The following is a 17964-nucleotide window of genomic DNA, read 5'->3' on the forward strand; positions in this document are numbered from 1 at the left end:
CGTGTACAGACTCAGGGCCTGGAACCCTCAGCATTTTCCCAGCATCGTGCAACCTCCAATGGAGGAGGGAAAGGAGCTCTAGGAAGGACAGAAGCTTTCTCAAGCTGAGCATCCCGCTGTCTCTACCCCCAGACCCACAGAGAATCATGGCTGTAAAAATTCTGGAGCCTCTTTCTTGAGAAGGGGGTCTTTCCTAAGAAGGGCCCTTTTTGCACATTCTGAGTCCTCCAAGGCTTCTTCCAGTCATTTTGGAGTGGCTTACCCTTATTATCATGCAGTTATCCAGGATCACCTGGATTCAATCTGGAAGAGACTGGCCAGGGTCATCTAACCCCTACTTTAGAGATGAGACAACTGGGGTTTTAGCTAAGGTCACACAGCAAGAGTGGGATCACTGGGACAAGAATCCAGGTCTCCTGCCTCTCACTCCACAGCTATAACACGACACGCTTTCCACTTCAATAAGGTAACTTGACTCAGAGACACAATCCATGTATAACCTCCCGCTATTAAATGTTAACTGCTTCTTGGTTTGCGTTCAGTGTATGGAGTCACATCATGAATGTACAAGAGGAGACATTCAGCAGGATGAATTCTTTACTTTTGGGCTCCCTACTGTTCTCTCGTGTATTCCTCCAACTCTCAATGGGGAATTTCAGTTTCAAGGAGCCAGTGAAATAACCGTGCAGAGCCATTACATCATGTACAACCACTGGCGGAGAAACAGCCACGGAATACACGATGCCTCTGGCAGGCTAACAGCTTGTTTTGGAAAAGGCTGATTTCTAGAAAAAGGGAAAACAACTTACTTTCGTTGTTTTTGATTGAAAAAGAAGGCAAATTTAAAATGCATCAGTGTGTGTCCTTATATATTCGTGTCTCTGGTCATTTCTGGCAAAAACATCTGTTTGTCACCAGTTATTTACACATAGGCTTGTAGTAGTGTTTCCCAAAATGACTCTCAAGGAATTGGGGCCTTTGAGATATTTCATGAGGACATGCAGGGGAGCTGAAATCTATGCCTTCCTCTTAGAGCGCCACCAGGCTCATTTAACAAATGAAAGGCTTTGGAAGTCCTTTCATTTAGTCCTTTTATCAAAATTCTGTGACCCTGAAGCCCTAATAAATTTTTTCACCTAGCATCCTTAGAACTCAAGTTCCACAGAATGCCCTTTGAGAAGTGTTGGTTCATAATTACCCATGGGAGCCTAGCATCCTTGGGGGCATTTTTGGTCTCACTGACTCTCTGTGGAGCCTCATACGTGTAGCTCTAGCTGTGAGTCCATCACCAAAGTGATCTCCTGACTTCAGCAGGTTCTGTTCTGTCACAATGCAATGGCATCTTTCAACTTCTTTTTGCAACTCTTGAATGTCTAAATTACTCTCGATGAATAGACAGAATATTAGCTATTATCATGTTGAGACCTAGATCTTGGGAGAGAGTCTTGACCACCCAGCACCTGCTTTCATACTGACTGCATCACCTGGACGGAAACCTTAGCACTTACTCTGGGTCAACAAGATGTCTTTACCCCAAGCACTGGGGGTTCAGTCATGGAAGATTTGGAGGCTTACAGAAGGCTACTTTGTGCTTTCTCTTTTCCTATCCCTCTTCTTTGTATTCTCTTCTCCAGTCCCTCAAAGGCCATCTAATTCCTTTCCTTGTCGTATGCATGCTTTGTTTTGAGCATGCCCTTGGGAGGACTCAACTTTTAACCCAAGCATTAAATACTTGTACGTATTTCTATCAAACTAATGGACTCTTCCTCCAAGAAGAATTCTGATTACACTTTCCCATCTCACTATTACTGAAATGATATATATATATAAGATGATATATATATAAAAAAGGAAGATTAGTTCTTGCTCAATGAATGTAAGTTCCCCTCCCGTTCCCTATTCTTGTTCGTCTGGAAATGCCGTAATCAACCCTGGCTGCACATTACAACCACATGAGGAGCTTTTAAAACAGACATCTGGGCTCCCACTTTCAGAGATTCTGATTTGAAAGGTGGAGTCCACGCAGGCATCAATTTTTTAAGCACTGAGGCAATTCAATTGTACACATCAGGGCAGAGTTTCCCTGATTTAGAACATGGAATCAATGAAAGTAAAAAAAAAAAAAATGCCATCAGTTATCAAATCATCAGAAAGAAGAAATGCTGAAATATTTCACAGGGAACGAATACACCTGATCACCTACAGTTCAGATACAGCTTTCCTTCCAGATGCTCAGAAAAGCGTGACAACGCAGTAATTTATCCCTGCTCCTGCCCCTTGAACTTGTGAGGATGAGAAAATATATCTAGAACATTTAGGCATTTTCTTTATAGCTGTTACTAGTAGGATGTTATAGTTAAACATTTACAGCCTGGGATGAATATTCAGCCAGCTCCCGTGCATTCCACACAGGGCACTCGTAACTTCCACTAGTAATATAGCTTGAAAATCCCGTCCTTATGGCTCGATTTCTAGGTTGACTCCTGAAACCAACCATGTAGCCTGGGCTCCCTTGGAAGCACAGCTTATAGCAAAGGGCTTGCATATAATCCCAGAGATCAGGACCAGGGGAATGCAGAAGGGATGAAAGGAGAGCCAGTGTGAGGATTTGTTAGCCAGCAGGCTGCCACTATGTGCGACTGATGGCTCAACTCTGTATGTTCATCCCCTGTGAAGACAGAAAAGCTGCATCTCAGCCCTGTCCAGGGACCAAGGAAGAGACAGGGAATTACCCAATAGAACACTGATGAGCAGTAGACTTGGTTACCCGTTTTGTACGGATGGCTGGTCTAGAGTCTGGAAGGAGCGGGACTGGAAAACTAGGCACAAGAAAGTCTGAGGAAGAGGTCTGTAGACTGACCTATGGGCCTGGGCACAAGTATGCAGACACTATTGTCCGACAGAGAACATTCACTGCAGAGGGGTCTCTCAATAATCAGCAGGAAAGGATGACTGTGCTGGACAGTGGGCCCCAGGACAGAGACAGAGATTGGCATGGGCCCCCCTCTCCGATCTAGCCAATGATGCTCCTGAATGCCCATCTTGCCAGCGGCAGAGACCAAGGAGATTGGCCAGCTTTTTGGTAGCAGGTTGATTACAACAGACATCTTCGACTCTGGGAGGACAGACATTCGTCCTCACAGGAATTGATACTTAACCTGAATATGGGTTTTTTTGCATGCAGAGTTTAAACATAGCTGTATTTAACATCTATGGCCCAACATAGGCAAGGAAAATAGGGGCTCAGCTTCCTCAGAGATGAAGGTCAGTGATACCCCACCAGGACATTAACCCAGATCAGGGTCCTCTTGGACACTGAGATAAGGACAATCTTCCTAAAGCACAAACCTGATCGTGTCATCCATTGCTTAAAACTTTCTAACGGCTACTTACTGACCTTAATATGAAAGTCCATATTATGTATCTAAGCTAAGAGACTGTGAGATTTAACTTCCGCTTCTCTCCATCCTTTATCTTTGGCCACTTCCTCCCTCACAGTCAGCTCCAACAACACTGAACGACTTTCATTTCCTTAAAATGGAGCAGGGCTTTTGTCTGTGCTGCCTCTCAGCCTGAAACACCCTCCCCACGCTTGATTAATGCCTACCCAGGCTTTAGATCCCAGAGGAGATGGCACATTGTCTTGGACGTTCCCTGGACCCTCCGAGACTGAGCCAGTCGTGGTCATGCCCACCCACCCTTCTCACTTAACTCTTACGGTAACATCCACTGTATTACATTGCTTGTCCTGGATCTCCTACTAGACGATAAGCCTCCCAGGGCTCCCAGCACCCGGCAAAAATTAAGCACCTGACAAAAATTCATCAAAGGATTAATAAAGGAATCAAGTGTTTTCTTTTTCTTTTATTAAATTGTTCACTATCCCTTATGTCATTTAAAATAGATGAGTATACATTTTTTTTTTCTTATCCACTTTGACAACGTACTTAAGAAGTAAAAGAAAATGAAATATGGATAGCATGAAATTGATGGGGAAATTTACCAAGTGTAAAGTTTGTATCATTGGGCTTCAAATCATTTAGGAAAAATAGATTATATTCCATATATAGATTCTCAGGCATTGCACATTCTCCTACGTTTTTACGTTTAAAAAATTCTGTGTTTTTTTTTTTAAACACAACAGCATAATGCAAAGGTAAGTACTCTGCCTCTTGATCATTTATCTTGCTGATGGCCTTGAATTTTATGTGATATCACAGTAATTAGAATTTAGACTTCATAGTGACTGACAGAGGACAGAAATTCAATGCGATTGTTCCCTTCTCAGCTGTTAACATGTGGCCCTCAGGGGACCGTGGCCGTCCCTTTCCCAGTAAGGTACCTGCAGTAAATCTGCAATGGGTACATGAGAGGATGGAAGGGGACAGGGCACAGCCGCTCAAGGAATGACAGCAATTTATCACCAAAATGGTGGAAGATTCACTTCCTAGTTGGTCTTGAGGATTAAGAGGTTTGACTTCTAGGAGACCTGGAGCTATATTATATGCTCACTGTAACATGCCCGCAGGTGCCATGACAGCCCCAAGGCTAACCGGAAAAGGCCAAAGAATGGACTGTGGCCCAATTCCTGGTAATCTCAGCCCCTTCCCGTGGCAATTGGAATGGTCCCACTTGGAGGCGTGTGAAGCTACTGAGACCATAAAAACTGACACCACCAAGCCTAGTGGACTTTTTCCGCTCCCTCCTCTCTGGAGACGGTCCACACTCTGTCTATGGAGCGTGTACCTACTTTAACTTCAGCCTGAGCACCCAATTCCCACACCTCTCTCCTTGCCCTTCTCTTGCCTTACGCTCTATGCGGTATGTATCTCTTTAAATAAATCTTTATTCAAACGTGGCTCGCACTTGAATTCTTTCCTGCGGGAAGCCAAGGGCCCACACTTGGCAGGGCACATTCCAGGGGCTCAACCGAGACCTGGGACACGGCCCTCCTCACACGCCACATTCGTTATCCTGCATCAATAAGTCTCCCCTGAAATAAAAGGAATAAAACCCCTTCTCCATCTTGATCAGAGTAAGACCCCTTCTTCAATGGGGGTCAGTCAGACTTTACTGTAAGAGAGAAAGGAGGAAAAAAAGTCTGCTAGAATGACATGGAAATAGGCTATACAGCATGTTGGTCAAGGTCACAAGCTTTGGACTCAGATGTTTGGGTTCAAATTCTTGTTCTGCTTTTAGCTTCTCCAAACTTGAATCCTTTCATGTGCAATGGAGATAACAACATCTACTTCACATGAAGGTTGGGGAGATTAAGTAAAATATTGGGTGTAGAGTTCTCAGTACATAGCACACTCAGTGTACCCATGATCGCTGTCACTGATGAGCTCCCAAGAAACAGGGAAAATAAGGGAATCTGATCGAAAGAGTCTTAGGAATCAGAATATTCATAGAGGGATGGGCGTTGAGAAGAAAGGGGGAAGTGAGAGGGGACAAGGGGAGTGTCGCCATTTTCTCTAAAGTGGCTTTTAATCAACCCACAGCTCCAAATCTGGGGTTTGAAGATCTAGGCAATCATCCCAGGAGCCCACAGTGCAGAAATGGATTGTGATAAGCCTAGTTATATTATGGAAAACGTTCTCAGCAAACTGCAGGGGAGAGATAGCGGGAAGGTCCACGGCTAATGTACTGCTTTCAAAGGACTCTCATAACTCGCTGGGACACACACGGATGTTTTGCGCTTATGCCTACTCTTACACAGACAATGAGCCACAGTGTCAGGCAGCAAACTCGATTAACCTTTGTTTTTTTTTTTTTCTCCAGCAATAAGCAGAATCCCAGTAAGTCATTTCCTTAATGCAATCCTGGAGTGCACTGGAGGTTACTTTCTCATTAATTCATTTCAACCCTCACATAGTTAAAAAATACTGCCACATACAGAATGAGTCAAGTGGGCTTTAGCATTTTTCTTGATGTGAGAATTACAAAAACTGATACCTGTAAGTAAAACATTCTTTCTTATACTCACATACAAGTGTTGCAACGGTCAATATGAAATGAGTACTTTATCACTCCCCAAACACTTTTGTATCTTATATTTCATTTGTACTGAATGACAAATAACCATCAGATGGGCAAGGGAAACATTATCTTCGTATTAAAGAAGAGGAAACTGGGTCTCTTATCTGATTTGCTCATGGCCACAAAGTTAACGAGCAAAAGAACAAACACTAGAACAAGTCTTTTGACCCTAAACCAAGAATAAGCCCCAGTGGACTGCACTGTTGCTGTTGTCACGTGTGTTCACAATCCCATCCAATTCAGAGGGTTTGTATTATAGATGCTTATTTAGCAGGTGATGCTGCATTTTAAGAATTCAGACAAGGGCATGTGTTCAGACAGCTCGTAGATATTCCCTGATCTGGCACATGAATGGAGTGTAAGTCCAGCTGAGAAGCTGAATACTGCCTGTTCCTCCTCTGGAGCCAATCTTGATCCTTGTCTGCCCAGCTTTGTGCCCCGTGAGGCTGAGTTTATGAAGCACAAGGTTGGGATTCCTTGCCTCCAGCCTCCTGATGGGGCATCCAAAAGGGAGCTCCTGCAGAAAGTTGGAGGGAGGGAGGAGAGGATGGTTTGGGTATTTGCTGTTTCCCCAGCTCCTGTTTTGAGGCTGTACCCCTATTAAAGGTCACAACTTCAGTCCAGCCACCCCCTCCAGGCAGTCCTCTGTGCCTACGGATTTGGGAACCACTCCCTCCTCTTGCCCCTGCAGGGCGGGGGTGTCAGGGAGCTCAGATGTCACTATCTCATGTACTGCACCACCCCTGTGGCTCCCCTGCGACCTGCCCTTGCTGTTGTAACTATTGCTTTATTGAACTCTCTGAGATGGTCAGAATTCGAGCGAGCACTCTGTTGCCTGCCAGGATCCTTGCTGACATTACCTTCCAGAATGGACATTGTGGAAGGTGTCTATTGTCTATACAAAGAAGTCTAATTTCTTCCTTTTTATAAGATTAAATAAACTAACATTTCTTTCAGTTGAGAATAACACATGGTGTTTGTTTGGTGTCACAGGTGTATCTGGACCTCACAGCTTAGAAAGATGCCGTCGCAGAAACAGATTCTTTTCTCTCCTCACTTTGGTAACAACAGTCTGATTTTCCCTTGAGAATCCACTCTCTCTTCTCTTTGCAGCCTCTGAGCTTGGGGTGTGACCATCCTACCCTCCAGGAATAGGCATGGTCCATGAGAGAACTGGGAACCCTACACCTCTAACCACAGCGATGGGTTTAAAGTGGGGAACAAAGGCAGGGGAACTGTAGTAGAAAATAACCTTTGTTTTGTTGGAGGTTTACAGGGACATCATGACCTGGCCCACGGGGAACAGCTGCAAGAACAAAGAATGCCTGCAGCAAGAAGATTGCAACAGTCAACCACACCCCCTCCCTTGTTTTTTTGTATAAAAGGAGCCTGTATTCTGACTAGAGCAGGATGGTTCTCCAAGACATTAGTCTGCCCTCCCCTCGGTCTGCCAGCTTTCCGAATGAAGTCGCTATTCCTTGCCCCAACACCTCGTCTCCCGATTTATTGGCCTGTCATGAGGCGAGCAGAACGAATTTGGACTCGGCAACAGAACCAAAACCATTTTTGCTGGAAGTATCAAGAAAGAGACTCTCTTCCCACTGGATATTCTGCTGTGGAACCTAAGCCGGGAGATGCCGGTAGCCGTCTTTGACTTGACATTAAAGTCAAAACAGCAAAATGTGGAACTTAAAGATGGTGCACGTATCTTCCTGGCAACCTGAGTTGAGCATTTGAATTCAGCCATGTCTGAAATTGCCCCAGGACTTTTCTTTTCTGGGCCAATAAGTTTTTTCCCCAACTCTGACAGATCAATTTGTCACCTGCATCCAGGAGGTGTAAAGGAAAAACTCCTGATCTGGGAGACCTGCAGCTGATTCCAGCCTCTGTCATTTAGAAGTTGTGTGACCTTTTGTAAATTATTTTACGTCTGTGGGCTCAGATTCCTTACCTGTAATAGGAGGATTTTGTACCAGATGTTCTTCAAAGGCCTTACTAGAGCTAAATATAGAAAAGGAGGAACAGTGGCCAAACTTCCAATTCAGAAAGTCGCGCCTCAGCGTGAGCTCATCCTCTGTTCCCAGCACATTCAGGATGGCAGACACGCAGTCTGCTCTCCATGCAGTAAAGGTCCTGCAAAGAAAGACCATCCCCGGCCCTTTTAGCTGCATTGATATTCCTAGGAGATCTCATCTGATCTTCCCTTCTTCAAATTGACCAAGTATGCCATGTAATTTTCAGGATATCTCTCTTCAAATCTAATTAGCACATCAAATGACCAAATAAACGCAGTTCCAAGCCTGCTGTAAGTAAGCTGTGGTGCTAGGTGTTGTGGTTATTAGCATTCTAAATTTTATGTGTATCCTCCTTGGAAGGTTTGATTCATTGTCATCAGATGAATGTCCGAGGTGGGGGAAATGAGTTTTGAAGTGAAGAGGAAGGAGGATTTTGAAGAGTACTCAGTCCTCCTTGTTATCTACCCACCCACACTTCCAGCGCCCCAGGACCAGAATGCTGCTGCTGGGTTCTTCACAGTAGCTCTGTTTTCTGCTATTATTTTCCAGTGGATGAAACTTTAGCTCAGGTAAACTAGGCTTATGTGACATGAACGTAACAGCAAAATCCCGCACAATTTGCCAAATACTTGTTGAGTTTCAAGAACACATTTATGCATCTACATTTGGCTGTGGGGAAGAAACTATTATCACCCTCCCAACCCCCCTTCCCCCCGAAGGTGGGAAAAAAACCTTAAATTTGCACATGGAGGGTATTTCAATCTCTGCTGGCTTAAACAGTCTTTAAAGATTGGTTTAGCGCCTTTTAGATAAATACTCAAATTCAAGATTCCTGTTTCCTCTTAGGACTCTTAGAAATTGACATGATGGCTCCTGGGTGGGAAGGAAGGATAACCTGTCCTCTTTGTGAGGAAGGCGGTGATGTCCACCGCTGGTCCTGGCACTGTCCTCTGGCCCTCTGTGGCCTTTGAGATGATGTCTGTCCATCCGTTGGGAATCCTCCTGGTAGAAACTGCTGACACCGCACTTGCGACGTGGTGGCCGACTGATGGTCAGTGTTTCCCCCTTACCTTGGTCCTCACTAGAGCTGCAGGTCTTCTGGGTCTCAGCTGCCTCCCTCCATCCTGAGTCTACATCTTCCACGGCACAGACTCTGTCACAAGGTCACCTTCCCCCAGCAGACTGACCCATGGCATTCCCCCTGCTTTCCTCGCTCTTCCCTACCTTTCCACCCCTGGGAGCACGTGAGAGTGTCTGGACACCTTCCCTGCCTTGCGTGAGCTGACCTGTTTCCAGGTAGGTCTTTTTTGCATCTGTGTCACTGTCATGTCTACTTTTCTGTTCTGTTGCAGTTTTCTCATTTTTTGCAGGAGTTTCCTGAGGGAGTGCTATGGGAACACAATGTGGCGATGGGCCGGTGGCGCGGGTTGGTAAAAGAATTTATCAGAGGCTGAGGAAAGCTTAAGAACAAGGAAAAGTTTAATAGTTATGCTGCTACAGACAACAGTAGGCCACACAGGTGAGAGGTGCCTGTGTGAGCACCAAGGGACAGTTGTTGGGGTGTTTTGTAAGGTAGGGTCACAAGGCACCTGCTCGGCGTGTGCACGGGTCTCTGATTGATCGTAGGTGAGGTAAGAGGTTTAGGGTCAGTGAAAGGCAGCGTGTTTATGACTCTGATAAGGTCGGCTGAAACAAGCCAGCCTGAGCTGTTGTGAGATTAGGCATTACCTGGGGCTATTTCTTTATTAGGGGAAACACACCAAGTAAAGAATGTACTTTATCTTTTGAAGAATCACAGGCAGACATTTGAGAGCCCAGGAATAGGGGATCATTGGACTTTGAAGGGCATCAGTTGGCCCCACAAGGAGGTCTCCTCCCCAAGCCCCAAACAGGAAGTGGGGCAGGAGTCCCCTCTGTTTCTGTCTTTCCTCTTCGCCTCTCTTGATTTGACCCCCCGGGAGCGTCCTCTCTCTTGCTCTAGCTTTCTCTACCCCACGGCTTCCTCCCAGAATCAGAAGGTATATCTGCTTCATCTTTACACCCAGTGGGGCATCACCAAGTAATACCTTCTTTCAAGAACTCCGACTTTTTGGTACCTATTTCTTTTTCCTGGGCAGTAAATGGGGCTTTAATGATACATGGACTCTGAGAGAAAATCACTCGTATGAGAATGGAAAGTGTAACCTTGTAATATCTTCTAAATACGATCCCTGTTACCTCCACAATATGCAAAACTTGATGCTCATTTCTAGAAAGGGAGCTGACTTCTGTCTCTCAGTAAACTGAAGGCAGGGACTGGCCTTGGGAGCGGGCAGGACCCACAGATACACTCCTTGCCTACGGGTTGTGCACATTGCACCTTCCCTGTGGCGGGGGTGGGGTGGGGGTGGGGAATACATTATCTCTGAGAGGTGGTAATTAACAAAGAAGGGCCTGGGAGAGGGCTTTGTTAGGCTGGAGCAGAGGTCCAGGTTATCCACAACTTCTGCCCAATTTGGATACAAATCAGAGATTTCTATAACTGCCTTCATGTCAATTAATTTGCTGCAGTCCCACAGAACTCTCACAGAACTGGGAAACACTTATGTTTACCAGTTTATTAAAGGATGTGATAACAGATGACACAGACGTAGGTTTTGTTGGTGGACGTTACCGGTGTTCCAGGTTCTTGTCCGGTCCCAGAAAGAATTCAGAGACAACACATAGTGGTTAAAAAAATAAAGTGAGGATTTGCTAAGGGATGGATAGTCCACTGTCAAGGGGAGAGCGGGGAGGCTGAGGTGAGCGGTTGCCCTGAGTTTCTTTGGCAAGTTGGTTACATAGGGTGTAAAAACGTATAGGCGGAATATTCATTGGGGAGGGAAGGGTTTGGGGTTATATTCCCTGATTATCATCCCAACTCCACCTTCCCAAAGGGAGGGGGGATTTTTGTCCCTATATAGACTGGATCGGGAGTGTCATGGCGTTGGTGCATGATGGGTACTTCTGATCAGCAAGGCTAATTTTATTGAAATGAGGGCATAATGAGCAAAAGGTTACATTCAGACACTGGAAATTCCTGCCTTTTCTCACCTTTCTTTGTTCATCTCCAGGCCACTCATCATCCCAAAAGTGTGATCCCTTATCAGCCCAAGGGTTCCTGCTTTCCTTTCTCTGCCCAGGGACCCCTAGTGCTTACATGATGTATCTTTTCCTGCATTTGGCCCGTGCCCCTCCTTTCTGCCCAATTCCTGTCATTTGGACTGTGTCCCCCTTTCTCTGCTCATATCTAGCTATCTGCCTGCTCTAACAAAGAGACTCACAGGGCAAGGCCTGGGAGGGTCCCAGGCGCAGGAGCTTCCATCTCTGTGGAGCTGGGGTGCATCACCCTCCTGGCATGGATTTGTTGCCCGACCTGGAAGCTCTCAGAACCCCATACTTCAGGGATTTTTCTAGAGCCACGATGATGAATTCCATTTCCAGCCCTTCTCCCTTCTCAAGAGAATGGAGGGTGGGATTGAAAATTCCAAGCTTCTAATCATGGCTTGTTCTTCCAGGCGCTGGCCTTTATCCAGGAGCCAACCAGCAGAAACCCAGTCACCTCATTAAAACAAAGACGCTCCTATCACCAAAGGTTTCAGGAACCCTGGTTCAGGGATGGGTCAAAGGCCAAATATTAGAAAAAGAGACACTCCAGGGCTCTTATCACTGTAAATGAGAAATACTGCAAACCACATCAGTAAACAAAGAATGCTGAAGCCATCAAATCACCCCTCAGTGAAGACAAGCCTGCAGCCCCGCCTCTGCAGCCACTCACAGTGGTGCACCCTAAGGGGACTCAGAATAAGAAAGGACAGGATGCTGGCCCTAGAAAGCTAGGTGCTTGTCAAAGGAATGAATTCAATGAGCCCAAATGTTTATTTCCTCCCATAAATAGAAAAGTGCTAAATTCTTTAACTTGAGATGTCCGGTTTTCTTCAGTTAACAAGCTATCTTTTAACTGGTCTTTGTTGTAAAGCTCCTATATATCCTGGCTCCTCCCCTATCTCTTTGGAGCAGTCTCTCAGAGCGATCTGAGAGGTGATCATCCCGGCTCGAGTCCTCCTGCCAAATAAAACATAACTCTCAACTTTTAGGCTGTGCATATATTTCAGTCAACATCACTTAGGAAATTACAAGGGTTTTAGGAGCTCTGTGCTGGAAATGGGGATCAAGAACAAATACACATTTCTTACTATAAATCAGAACATCACAGCGGCCCACTACAAAGTTTTAACAAGCCCTCAAGGTGATTCTGTGAAAATCTGAGAACCACTGTTCTAGACTCAAACCATCTAACTCGCCACCTGGACCCGGGGCCTGGCAGCATAGGCGTTACCTGGGAATTTGTTAGAAATGCAGTATCTCAGTGTCCAGCTCAGATTTATTGAATAATAGTCTTTTAAACTAAGATTCCCAAGTTATAAACATTTTACTTTGAGAACCAGTGTACTTGTGATTGGACCTGTAGTCCACCTGGCCTGTAACAGGTCACAGGTAGACAGGGTTATTTGAAAGAAAGGTATGCTTTCTCTCTCTGTTCCAGCAGGCCACCTTCAGCCAAAGCCTGGGCATCTGAGAGACAATAACCACATTATGACTCAATCGTGCACACAAAAAGTAGCTTTACTTTTTGTTACTGGTCTGAATCAGCAGTTGGCTGGGTAGCAGGGTGAAAATATTACTTTGATTGTGAATTAAAGATATTTCCAACTCTCTCTGCTTCAAGTGTCTCACTGGGTTAACTCACCTACTTTGGGTTAAATGCTCAGTCTTTCAAATACACTCCACCCATCCTAGCTCCTCCTATGAAGATTCTGGAGTAGAAGGGGCTTACATAACCTTGTGGTGCCAGGGGAAAGGCAGGGTAAGCTGCTCACATGGCAGTCCATCCATGCAAATTAGAACAAGATGTTTCTTCCTTAAGACATTTTCCTTCCAGTGTTGGGAAATTGTCACGCTGATTTTTTTTAGAACACCTTGTTGCCATATGCTCTAAAACTGCCATAATAAATGTGCAAATCTGTGATCTGTGAAATGAATGATTCCACCTAGACATGGATTTCTTGTGCAGTGCTCAACCTGCACAACTGTATGTTAATCTCTAGTTTTGTACTACACTGCAGTGAATCAAGATGACTATAGGACTTCTCCCAGAGGCTTGCTGCTGCCTACAGGGAAAGCAGATTGCAGCACTGACTGCTCTCCCCCACCCACTGTGAAGTTTCCTTTGCTCCTCAGGCCACGAGGTTCAACATTTGCCTCAAAGGTCCTCATTTGGATTCTTCCTTGCCTCCTCCCTACAGTGCCCTGGGGTCTGAGGCCAGGCTTTTCTATTTTCTTGCATAATAGGAACTTCATTTACATCACAACTGCATCATCGCTTCCCTTGGCTTAGAGAAAACTCCAAATTTAAATCACCAAGGCCTGGGTCTTGGTATGAAATGGGAGCCTAAGGGATTAAAAAAAATTCTTTCTCCATAATATTTGGCTTTTGAAACTCTGCTCACTAATGACTCACAATTAACATTGACTTCCTTTTTCTAGCTATAATCTTCCCTTTTCTTGAAGCATGAAAACACATTGCTTCAGTGGATGGGCCCCTGGATGGACCCCAGTGTTTTTTTAGATCTGAAAATATATCAAGAAAACTCTCACAAAATATTATATTATTGTACCTTTTTCATGTGGGACCTTATTGAGGTCTGTGAGAGGAAGCCCAAAGACTCCAATGTCTTGAATTTTTCCTAACAATTCCCTGATGCCAGAGCCTTGGCAGGCACTTTCTGAGAACCAGGACGTAGCAGAGAACAGTGTAAGCAGTTATTTTGCTACCATTTAATAACAAGGGCTGTTAACTTCCCAAGCTCAAGCTGTCCCCATGGCCCTCTCCACCACACCTCTTCAGCCCTGTTTACTCAACGATCTTAGCCTGGAACTTACATCACTCTCACTTCCACAATCCACATTCCATTAGGACTCTTTAGGGTTCAAGGAAGGAAAAAAACCTGACTCAGACTGATTTGAAGAAAAGGGAGGCTTATACGGTTCTGGTAACTGCAGTGCGCGGAGAACTACTGTATCAGAGGACTCAGCTCCAGTGCTCTGATTCCCTGAGCTCCTGTTTCTTCCATGTATTGGCTCCTTCATGATCACAGAGACTGCAGGAATCTCATCTGCATGTGACATCATCCAGAGCAAAAGAAAGAGCCTTTGTCCCAGCATTCTAAGCAGGTTAAGTCACATGGCCATCATTGTTCTAGAGGACTGAACTACTTTTGTTATGGAAATGACAGGCCAGCCAACAAGCACCACTCGGAGGGTTGGAGTACTCAGATTTATTACACCGGCGGGCTCAGAGGGGCTTCTGCTCTGAAGCTCTGAACACCTCCAAGACGTGTGCATGAGGTTTTATAGGGTTAATTACAAGCGTGGGGTATTCGGCCAATAGGCATGGATCAGCTTTAGCAGCATCATTGTCACAAAAGTAGAGGCAGGGAGGCAGCAAGCCAACATTTCAAGGCCAGATATGTCTCTTTGAAAATCCAGCTGGCTAGCAAAAAAAACATGAACAGGGAATCAGCAAACCAACACTAATTAACTTAGATTTACGGGTTAGCCAGCAGAACTCAGATCAGTAACCCGACACTTGTTACACTTAGATTTGTGAGTTAGCTTGTTGGCCCAGCCCGGCTTTTCCTTCACACTTTGATTGGCTTAACTTAGGTACTTGCTCCACTCCTGAAGTCGAGAACCACGTGGATTTTGAAGGGAATCCTGCATCTCCCTGCATCTCCCTGATGCATAAGAGTCTGGATCATTAGCTGGCTTCTACTCAGTCTTGTCAATGAACACTGTGCCGACTGAAATCAATGCGCAGCCTAAAAGTTGAGAGTTATGTTTTATTCGGCGGGAGGACTCAAGCTGGGATGACAACCTTTCAGATCGCTCTGAGGGGCTGCTCCAAAGAGGTAGGGGAGGAGCTAGGATATATAGGAGCTTTACAACAAAGACCAGGTAGTTGGAACAATAAAAGATTACTTGTTATCTAAAGAAAACCAGGCATCTCAAATTAAAGAATTTAGGCTTTTCTATGTATGGGACGAAGCAAACATTTGGGCTCATTGAATTCATTTCTTCGACAAGCATCTAGCTATCTAGGGCCAGCATCCTGTCCTTTCTTATTCTGAGTCCCCTCAGGGTGCACCATTGTGAGTGGCTGCCAAGGCTGGGCTGCAGGCTTGTCTTCACTGAGGGGTGACTTGATGGCTTCAGCATTCTTTGTTTACTGATACGGTTTGAATGCATTTTTTCATTCACAACTGTGTCCCAGGATAGTCAGGGAGGCAGCAAAGAATAACCAAGGTTCAAAGAATCACTGAAAGCTTAGCTGATGTCATTGCCACTGGTGATGCTTAGAGACGGGAAATCAAAGGCCCCTCCTCCATTTTCTTAGCATCGTGTAAATCTCTGTGATCTGGTGTGAACTTGAAAGGGGACAGCCCAGCAATGACTGAGATGGAATTTCCTATAGCTTGGTGGTTATGTGGGCTGGAAGTTACAATTACGTTGACTTAAAGAAAAGGCAGCAATGTTCTCTATAGAAAATAGAGAGACTCATGTCATTGTATATAGTGTGCAGCAAAATTAAGTCAATTTGTGGACATTTTACTAAGGATAGCTTAAAAAAATTTCTCTTGAGTAAGGAACGATAGATGGAAGTCAATGTGACAATTCCTGTTTTTACCAACTTAAGATGGAAAAAATGTCATAGTAGATAGCATCAGTTTTTCTTTACTTTGAAAAATACAAAAATATTAATACAAATATTCATAAAAAGCTTTCTTAAAAGGAAACTATGTCTCCTTAACCTTATTTCCCCATATAACCTTAACATTTTTCAATCGAAAATACAAATAGTTTCAAGGGCTTCAGAAACTGAACTCTGGGCTTAGGGCAAAGAGCACAACTGCACTATTTCTAGTTCTTTACATTAATTAACTAATTATTTAATCACTCAACAGACAATTCTGGTTACCAATGAGAACAAGACCCTTAACAACAGTCCTTTTAGGGATCAGAACAAGATTTGTAGAGCAAGAGGAAGAATCTCTGCTTCTTCCAGACCCTGCTTTGCTCTGGCAATTCTTTCATCCAAGGAGGACTGGACAAAAGTATTAGGTTTTTCTGTCCCATAGTCCTTCTGAAGACAGGGTATCACACTCTCTCTTCTTAAGTGAGCTGCCAGAGAAGCAGGGAAGGCATTGCCCTAAAGACCCAAAATAGCTTTCCTTAGCAGCAGCAAGTGTCATTTCCATGAGTGGATGAGCAGTATGAGATTATTTTTTATTGTTACAATATTTAAAAAGCACAAATAAAGCTTAATAGAGCTGGCACTTTTTATGCACATGCTTCTAAAGGTTGCTGGTGTACCTCTCTGTGGCATTTCTACAGAGGCACTTGGAAGTCCATTATTGCAATCCTTTGATCTGATCCATTTAACTGTCAAAAGAAATCAAGGTTTACAAGTGAACCTATTTGTTAGTAGGTACCAACAGTCTTGGGTCAAGACTAGAAATATCACCATCATTTTGAAAAGGATTCTTTTAGAAGTGTGTTTACAGGTTTGATCACGTTTCCAAGAAAGATCAATGAAATACTGAGAACTGAAGTTAATATTTTTCATAGCGTGGGTGCGTCCAGTCAGTGCAGAGCAAGATTTCTTGATTGTATTTGATTTTGAAATTAATCAAGCACATATTGCCTAGATAACGAAATTTATATTGTTATTCTAAAGCTTGCACTGAACACTGACATAGACATTTCCTTAGCCTATTCCTTCACTGGCTTGCTTTTTGAACACCTAATTACAACACTATTGGAGGAATCATGACCTATTTTTTAAATGTATAAAAATCCACTGGTGCTTCATAAAGAGATTAGGAAAAGTAGCTTATAGGCCATTATATGTTTAATGATATGCAAATGCTGTTGCATTAGAACATGATTATATTACTGTTCTTTGGGGAATAACAGATTTAAACAATTCAAAATAATAGATGTAAGTTTTTAGTGCTGAGATCCAACAATAACAAATTAGAAATTGAAATCATACACTGAATTAAATCTTGACTTCATAAATAAATGATTTCATGACAGTAGACAAAATTGCAGACTGCTTATAGCTCATGTGTTTTCTGTTTTTCTGTATATGAAAGGTGACCAGTATTTTCTTAAGTGGGTAAGAGAGATAAATTAGCACAAGTCATCAATGTTATAGCCACAATCCTCCAGAAATTATACAATTTAGCCCATATTCTCTCACGTGTAGACAGACCAATTTAACTGGTTGGGGAAAAAATTACTAAAATGACAAATGGAGTTTAAACCAAGTGATTGGATGGTTACTCAGCTTTTCAGAAAGCAGAAAAATAATAGATGCGAACAGAATTTCAGCATTTACCCTCATTTATTTCCCATTCAGAGGGGATATTTCTTGTTTCATGGATGGAAAATGTCATCCTAAGCCTGTCTTTGCTCTTTGGGAGTGGCAGCCAGCCAAGAACGGTAAGGTCCTCAGTAGAACATGATCGACACCTAGTGGCTGTAGACGGGGCCCCTGTGTGATTTTTCTTGGCCAGCAACAAACAATGTAGTAAGAAAAGGCTCTCTGGAGACAAGGAATCTGAACTCCTACATCATTTCTCCCTCACCCAAGTTTGACCTGATGTTGCTGTTGTCAACTTACTCTTGCAAAAAAGGAGCATTCAGCTAATGCAACTAAACACATGATTTTAATCCTGTTGTGCTCCGTAAGTGAGCTGTATGAAATGCCAAAGAATCAAGGAAATAATAGTGGTCAAAATATTTTTTTTAACTTGAATTGAATCAG

The sequence above is a fragment of the Camelus bactrianus genome, chromosome 6 (assembly GCF_048773025.1).
Source record: "Camelus bactrianus isolate YW-2024 breed Bactrian camel chromosome 6, ASM4877302v1, whole genome shotgun sequence".
NCBI lineage: Eukaryota > Metazoa > Chordata > Mammalia > Artiodactyla > Camelidae > Camelus > Camelus bactrianus.